Below are 9,457 nucleotides of genomic sequence, written 5' to 3' on the forward strand. Positions count from 1 at the left end.
AACTAGAGTCGATCAGATAATTATTATAAATACTGAATATACTAGCAGCTGTGATAATAATCCGTGTAATTTATACGAAAATTATTTAATTCGTAAAGCTTAACTTCAGTCATCGACACTAAAGTTTGCTGAACTGGATACAATTTATATAGCATAATATATACGTATTTCCGAAAACAATAACTGGGAGATCAGTATCAGAGAAGTTTAGTATTAATATTAAAGGCGTGAAATTGCAATCGGATGCGACTTACAGAATAACAGAATCACACAAACCGAATGGAAGCAGAATCTCTGTTCTCGGCGAGCTACTCGCATTTCGCATATAGATTCCCACGATAACATCGCGGATACGAGTCTACTCGGAATTCAATTGTACTGAAACAGAAAAAGCTTCCGAAAAGTTAACTGACAGTGTTAATTATACTATAATTTGCATTGTATAGACAACACACATCGTACTTTTAATAAAATAAAGGCATAACTCAAAAAGCTAGATTTCCAGGATAGCCTAAAAACTAAATAAACACGTCTTAAAACCGTGTATTTTTCATTGAGTTTTTTTCTTTTTCTTTTCAGCCTCTGAAGCAAAGCCGATGTGTCACATCTATTTATATATTTGTCTTAAAAATTTCTGTAACATTTTTTAAAGCAAGTCTCGATTGTCATAAAAATTTAAATATGATAACGAATATACTGAGAACGGCGGCGCTCAAATAAGTGTTGTGTAAGTGAGTTATACATCCATCAAGCGGGTAAATCGTAAAGATATAGTAATTATGTAAGTTTTTTTTTAAATTTATACTGTATGCTTATGTAGAAATCAGTTTTTTTTTAGTTACGATACTATTTTATCGGATGTGCGACATACTTCTGTTCTTTCCACTTTTATACTAGTATGTAAAGATGATATTTTTGATATTTTTCCTTTTCTTTTAAAAATCATTTGTATGTTTTTTGCTACTTCTTTGTAAAATACATGTCTGTTTTATGTATCTGCTTTATTTGTATATATGTATTTAAAAACATGTAAAAGCCTAAAAGGCGTTTAAATAAATAAAATTAAAAAAATATTTAGTGTAGTTATAATTACTTGGTAGATTTTCATACTAACAAAATAAAAATACAGCAGTTGAGACTTAGATTTTCAAAACAAATATAGTCCTTTTGAAGCGTTAAAACGCGACAGACGTAATTTGGGACTTGTCCTAAACGTGTAAACATTATAATACTTTTTGGTTACAAAACATAGACGCAATGTGTATAATAATAATAATATTTGGCTGATTTATATAGCGCCATTTTTGTAAAAAATCACCTCAAGGGCGCTTTAGAATTGTATATCTAAACTTACATTCTAACTAAACTTAAGTGATACATTATATTTCCAGATTTAAAATTGAGGGTATGATAGTTTAAAGAAGTGGGATTTTAGTTGGGATCTGAACTGATTGGGACTGTCGATGATTCGTAAGTTTGAAGGCAATCGGTTCCAGGCAGAGGGGCCGGCGGCGGCAAAAGCACGATCTCCAAATCTAGTGTTTGGGGAGCGCCGGATTTCAACAAGTTTTCCTCTTCCTGAATCAAATGCTGACCTAAGAGTAGATTTTCTTTGACATGTATTTTCCCTAATACAAAGGTCCGATAGGTATTTTGGAGCCATTTCATGAAGGGATTTGAATACTTTCCAGCACAGCTTGTATTTTATTCTCTCTGGGCTTTTTAACCAGTGCAAATCTCGAAGATGTTGTGAGATGTGAGAATATTTTTTTACTCCCGTAATAAGCCTTGCTGCTGCATTGAAAACAGATTGAAGTTTATTAGTTTGATATTTTGGGAGATTTGCGTATATTCCATTACAGTAATCTAGACGCGAAACGACATAAGCATTTACAAGAGCTTTAGTTGCATCTATAGGAATATTTCTCCGCACGGATTTGATCTGTCGGAGATGGAAGAAACCAGCACTTATTGACCGTTTTATTGACCTGAGAATGAAGAGAAATATCTGAATCTAAATGAATGAACGGAAGAATACGTAAGTGCTATGTAAATTTATTAATATTTGTCTATTTATTTATCGCAGAAAAGCAATATACTTGGGACGCAGCCTCCTCGTATATTTACGATGAAGGGATTATCAGGAATGAAGTACTAACTTCATATTTCATCTACAGTATTGTACAGTGTGGCCCAGACAGAAGGAAGTAATTCGCAAGATTGCACCGCGGGCGCACTGATAACAGAACAAAGGCGAAGAAGTCATGTCCCTGTCAAGTTCAACAACATTCGTGTCGCTTGATGCTTGACGCTTGACACGCTAGAGGTGTCAACTACAAATGTCTACGTCTACTGTGAAGTCTGGGTCTGATGTACCGCCGCGCGCCGCTCAGTACGTACTCGTATATTATGCACTTACACAAATATTGCAATTCTAATTTGATAAGTGGATTGCTTGAGCTTTTAGTGTTCTAATGTACTTTACGCTATACAATTTGATTCATTTTTACATTTGAGTAAAGTTGTAAAATAAAATAGTAAGGAACATAGTATATTGTATAATGGTTTACAACACCAAAATAATGGTTTTACACCATCCCGAGTCAGAAAATACGAATCAATTAATTATAATATCAATTTAAGCTATTATACTATTTGGCTATTATTTATTTATGGAGCTGGTGTTTATTTTATAGAACTCCATGTAATAATATTAATACTAAAATCAAACACTGATTTGAGTCTTTTTTTTGAGAATTATTTTTATCAAATTACTAATACGACTTGTCGTGTGTAATGCGTAGTATAAAATAGTAATGTATACACGGTACCAAGCATGAATCTTTATGATAGTATGTTTCAGTGTGTAAATTACGAATTGAAATAAGATCCAGATCGGACGGTAAAGCGAAACATGATCAAAATTTAAGTCGCATCGTAATTATTGTTAACGCTGAAAATTAAATAGTAATTATAAAATTGTTTTGTCGAATGGCAATAGGAAATGAAACCCGTGGCAGGACATAAACTATTTCTTGTTATTAGGTATAAAAATGTATGGGAAGTATCGTATTAAAATATTTTCGCCAACATTTATTTACGTTCCTTTCCCACACAATCTGCTCGGTGCGAAGAATTCGTATGCATATACAAAACACAATTCCAGGAAAAGTACCGGAACTTTTCCTACATTCATTCAAATGATAAGTTGATACTCTTGATAGCAACGCAATTCGAATACAAATAAGCTATAGAGTTACACGATGATAATTATCAAGTTATAAAAAAAAGTAAGCGACAACTTCCATTTTTATATCTTGAATTGTAAAAATATTTAACTACGTGCTACTATTTTTTTATTTCAACAATCCAACAACAAATAAGTGTAAAATTTACGAAACACACATTTAAAAAATATTATAGGAACTTAATTTTTTTGTTTGTGTATGAAGCCACTCTACGGGCCCCCACTATCTGGAATGACAAGTGTATTATTTTGTTTGTACATAAGAGACAAAATAACATTCCTAGTTTGTTTAAAAAAATCATTCTTTATTTGTTAAAACTTATAATAGGTCAGTTATAATATGCTAAAAATGAATAGGTTAATGAAAATATTGTATAAGTAGTATAAATAAGAAACACGTCAACAAAATATAATATTACGATAGTTGTTTGAAGAAATGGTGAGCTTTCTATTTCCAGCCCGTTTCTTAAACGTGCATTTAAAAATAATTATTTTAAAGTTGGTTGAATGTTGTCAAAATGCGATCTTTCGAGGAAATGTGTGTTAAACCATGTATGATAGGTGCACAAACGTCGAGATCCGTGAACTATGTGAGGCTGAGACGAGCATTATCGACAGAACCGGGAAAGGGGTAATACGATGGTTTGAACAGGTAGAGCGAATGGACAGCAAAAGAACGGCTAAAAGGATCAACGATGCGAATAATGATAGATGGAGAAAACGAGAAAGACCGAGAAAGACATGGCACGATCAAGTACATAAAATACTTGAAGATGGACATGTCAAGAGTAGGAATAATCGGCGTGCGTGCGTGAGAAGATGTATAATTGTAGAAGAAGCGAGGTCTGTATGCAAAGACAGAGTGATGTGGCGTTCTATCCTCTCTGCCTACCCCTACCCTACGGGGAAGCGGCGTGATGGTTTGTTTGTTTAATATAACGTATAGTATTAGGTACGTGATTTATTCCTATGTCTAACAAGATTATTATCAGGCTAAAAACTACTTTTTCAGCACTAATACCTACATACTTACTATGAAAAATATGTTTTTTTAATACTTCTCTCCTAACCACGAAAACGTCTCACTTTTAGGTAGAGTGAGCTTAAATCATTTAATAATATATGTGTTCAGTGAGCATTTTTTGCATTATATTTGTGCTCCTTTAAAAAACTATAGATCGAAAAGATATAAGAAGACAGTTTGTAAACAACACAAAGACATAATATCTGTACCTCAGAGGCAGACGGATGCAAATCCTAATGTTAAATGTTTAAACAAAGCCTAACGAATCTACTTTCTCTTAGCGAATTAAAATAATTTATAGCATTAATTTGTATTTTCAGTATCTTAAAACATTGGTTATTTCATAATAAGCAAATTGAAATGTTATTTCATAAAATTCTGGATTTGCATCCGTCTGCCTCTGAGGTACAGATATAATCCATATTTAAGTGCCCATATGTGTCCTTGTAAAACAGTCAGAAACTGATTTCAAAAAAATCTTACAAGATTCTATCGATGCGTTAAAATCCATTAAAATTGTAAACATCAAATTCCTAGCAGCCTGAAAACAATATCACGTTAAATCGATAAGTAAAGATGTACGGATATACCTACATATTTCTTTGATAAATACATATTCTTCATAAAACGATAAAATATTATATGTACTTACAAGAAGTGGAACAAAAAACATAGGTGAATAGAATCAGCAAGAATAAAATTGAATCGACCATGATAATATTAAGTCCGTCCTTATAAACGCTATAAAAAATCCTGATTGATGACATAATATTCTGAATATATCTAATTAAAGAAATAAGCAGTAACTATGGGTATTTTTAGACCTACGAGTATTAAGTATTTTGTTTTGAGAATGCAAATACTACACTCTTAAGATGTAAGTGACAGATTCAACTGTTTTTTTTTAAATTACTTTTACACCACACCAGGCCAGGAGGTCCAATTACAGTGGTAAAATATAGCACAAAACACCCAGGCTTAAGGAAAATCATATTTCATGTTTGTGTTCTCACCGGCAATCTAACCCGGAACCTTAGTTAAGAATAACATATTACAACAGAGGTGGAGATCACTTATAACATAATCATAATAACTCCCTAGGAGGCGGAATCCTGCCCATCTCTACCAACGTTTGGACATACTTAAAATACTGTTGATTAAACCGACTGGTCCACGATCAAATAAAAAAATTAGTGTATTTTCAGGCGTTGCCTAGTAGGTGAACTAATTCAGTTAGATCAATCTCACCAGCATCAATAAAGTATTGAGCTATTTAACTTGTGTAATTGTAAAACGAACTCCATCTCTAAACACGAGCATCTTGCTCCATTAAAGAGGTAGAAACGTTAAATATAAAATTAAAATACGTATATTATATACGTACATATATAAAAATATTTAACAGTTTTTGATTGAATATAATTATTTTAAAAATATGGGTAGAATATCGAATGTTATAGAGTGTGTAAAGTGGCAGATTAAGCCCTGTAAACGCCTAGACTTCCATATTTACTTCCCTAAAATATTATCGTTTATTTTCCGTCTGTGTCCACGCCCACAGTACACCTTTTCTCCCTGTAAATAATTCTGGCTCAAATTCTGTTTATTTCTACTGCATACATTTCGTGAGAGACGTACCCCCGTTATGTGAATAGAATTTCCTTTAATTCCTTATTAAAACATTGGTTTGATAAATTTATAATGGGGATAAAAGTGCAACTGATCGTCCGAAAGCATTTTCAATTTAAATAACTTTTTGATTCAAGTTTTATATTTATCAAATAAACTTAAACTCCATACTAGTAGCAAATGCATACTGAAAAAGTAAATAAAATAAATATCATCACATCATCATAAAAAGTTATCATAGGGTAGAAAGCAGCATCCGCTTGTCGGTGCACGTGAGGTTAGCTTCCTTACGTCGCGTCAGTTAGGGGACCAGAACACCAGAGCACCAGAACACCAGAGAGAGACGCGGGGAGTTGTTACACAATCACTATTGTTAATAAATAAGGTTCCAAGCTCAAGGATATCTTTAGTACTGCTCTCGTTTAAATCATTGCAAAACTAGATGCCGTTTCTCAAACTTCAAAGAATCGTTTATAAATAAAACCGATTTAAAAGCGAAGTTAATTAAATGTCTAGATGTTTATCTAATTACTTCACACTGAAAACAGAATCCTCATGATATAATTTAGATGAAAGGAATTGATACATAATTATATTTCATAGCTGTGAATTGAAATGTCATTTTATCAAAATTCAACAATATGTAGTTACTGGCTAGCTATGTACGTCTTGAATCAAAGTGTATAGTGTATATTTTATTTTAAATAAATGAATTGAATTCAAAAGAAAAAAATAATATAAGTCAACTCAAAAGAGCGACGTTTCGAGACAGAAAATAGTAGCTGTTTAAACTGCAAATAAATTATTTTGCGTCGATTTAATCAACTTATGCTCTTAACATTTCTTATTTTAAGGGATTGAATTTATTTCATAAGTACGAGTAAATAAGTTTTAATTTAGCGCTAAAATAGCGACAAAAAATAAATCTCGTGGTAAGTAAATAGATACTTAATACAAGTATATTATCAAACAAAATTGCCTTCCAAAAGTACTGCACAGTACTGAATTTATCGCATTATTTATTTATAAAGAAATCTTACTCTTAAATAAAATTATTAAAATATAATCATTTTGACATAATAAATACAAATTGATCAAAGCAAAGTTGAGGAAACGTAGGTAGACACCCAGACCCAGGTAGATACACGAGACATCGGGTTCATTGAAAACAAGTAAAAAGAATTTTGTATGGTGATTCCAGGCATCTGGGAATAAATAAATAGACTGTCTATTGAGCAGCCCGAGGAAAGAGAGCGACTGAACAAAACGAATGCGAAAAGAAAAAATACTGGCAGGAAGAAGAATGAAAACTTGATTGAACGCCGAAAATGCGAATTGAAAAGAAGCGATTCGCACAATGGCAGCAGGACGCTGCACTAGAAGGGAGGGATTACTCTTTTCAACGAGTAAAATGAGAACCCAAATCCGACGATTTACGGCATATTTTGTCGTCTGAACCTGAACCCGCGCAATATCCAGCGGGTTGTTAGTTATCGCGCGGGTGAAACTACCCCATTATGGGTACTAGATAATATTACCAATGAATAGATTCCAGTGTAAAACCTGTTCCCAGTAATTACGTGTCGAGATCTTTTACGTCGAGGGTCGTTACTTCTCTTGACAACTGACAATCGATTCCAATTATTCGAGATAAAATTAATACTGTACACTATTCGTGTACGTATTATAAACAAAATAGTAGCACGCCAAAAAACAAACATTGTCTACAGGATGAATAAATTACTAGGTCGATTCTACTGATAATTCGATTGTACATCAAACGTAGCGTTTTCATGAGAAAAAAATATTACTATGCTTTTCTCACTGTCGAGAATATTATTTTACCTCTGGCATTTAAGGAACAGTCCTTAGAATCCGTAATCTACATAATCCACTAAGAGATTAATTTCTTTACCATCTGAGTCCCGAGGCAGACATTTAAATACCAATTGGCGATAAAACGGAATAAAACCCGAGAGCTTTTATAATGTAATATATTACGTGCTTATATTTAATCCATATATTTGCACTAAAAGTAATAAAACATAAATAATTTTACTACTGAAATTACATATTGTCTGCGGTAATAAGTTAGGTATATTTATTTTTGTTATTAGGTAATATTGTTATGCAAGTAAGAAAATGTATATAATATTGTAAATTTACAAGCTGAATAAATAAATACAATTATGTTTATATAATATATTTATAATAACCTATACTTATAAGCGTAAAAATACTTCCTAGTTTTTCGATTTTGATAGGAACCTACAATCTGAATCCACAATAATATTTTTGGTTACCCACTAAAGACGATAAAAAAAACTTACTGTGCTCCAAAATGAAGCAATTATAATAATATTGAGAAAAATGTAAATGCAAGAAAATAAAATCAACGATAAAGGGAACATTGTAAACGAATATTCTCCGAATGGAAAGAAAATTAGGTAAATTAGGTATGCCCATTAAACAAGAAATAAAAAACGACTGAGGCCACCATTTCACAAAATGACGCCTTTTCCCCGATGTACCGAGCATAATGCAGATACTATACTAATAAGATAAGAAGAAGACATGATTTAAATTTAATCTTTGTTAAAAAAGTTAATAATTATTTCTTGGGGTGTATTAAGTATTGTGTCTTTTATTAAAAGTCAATGTTTATATATCTAGCTTACAACAATAAAAATATGACATTCATACAATAATGTATTGGGTATGTACCAGGTTAAGATTAAACAAATTAATCAACTGATAAATTAACAAATAAAATGTTCGTAATTAATTTTGTGTGAATGTGGAAGAAGCGAGGGATACATGCAAAGACGGTGACGTGACGTTCTTACCCCTACGGGGAAACGGCGCACAGTGTTTTGACCCATACAAGCTACAAGATAAAAAGTCACTTTTGAATTCTTAAACGATGACGTCATGGGGGCATTACCAGATAGTTGGTGTGACGATTGTAAGCCTAATTGGGGTGATTAATGCTTAGGGTGATTCATACCAGAATATGAAAGTCGGATAATTGGGTTTTGAAAGCCTAATTACATTTATTTGCATTTTGGCGTCCGACGTGTAAAGGTTGTTTATCAAGTTTAAAGTGTTTTATTTCGATTTAAAAAAAAAGGAAGCTATTTTGGAAGGTATGTTGTATGGTTTTTTTTCTAATATTTTAATGTATTTCATTTAGGTATTTAAAAAAATAATAATTTAACTTATGTATTTTTTAGTAGTTAAAAAAATATCAATTTCTAACTTCTCGAGAATTTATCTCGGAGAGTATATCAAAGTAGCAAAATACTTTTTTTATTTTTCAATAGACCAATTTATTATTAATTCATTACAGTTTCGATATTTTACCGCACGAAGTTGCATCTATCTTATTTTGTTATTTTACAGGTACCAGATACGAGATTTCCAGGCAAGAATTGTACGTGATGTGGAAGAGTTTGACGAAGAAAGAAAGGCTTCAAGGAATGTTAAATAATATTGTTAGTAAATTTGAAGTCGGTAAACTTGGTGCAAGTGGTGAAAAACTGTTAAAAAATCAAATT

Source organism: Micrasema longulum, unplaced genomic scaffold, assembly GCF_059751315.1.
Source record: "Micrasema longulum isolate JH-2025_06_02 unplaced genomic scaffold, ASM5975131v1 h1tg000874l, whole genome shotgun sequence".
Lineage (NCBI taxonomy): Eukaryota > Metazoa > Arthropoda > Insecta > Trichoptera > Brachycentridae > Micrasema > Micrasema longulum.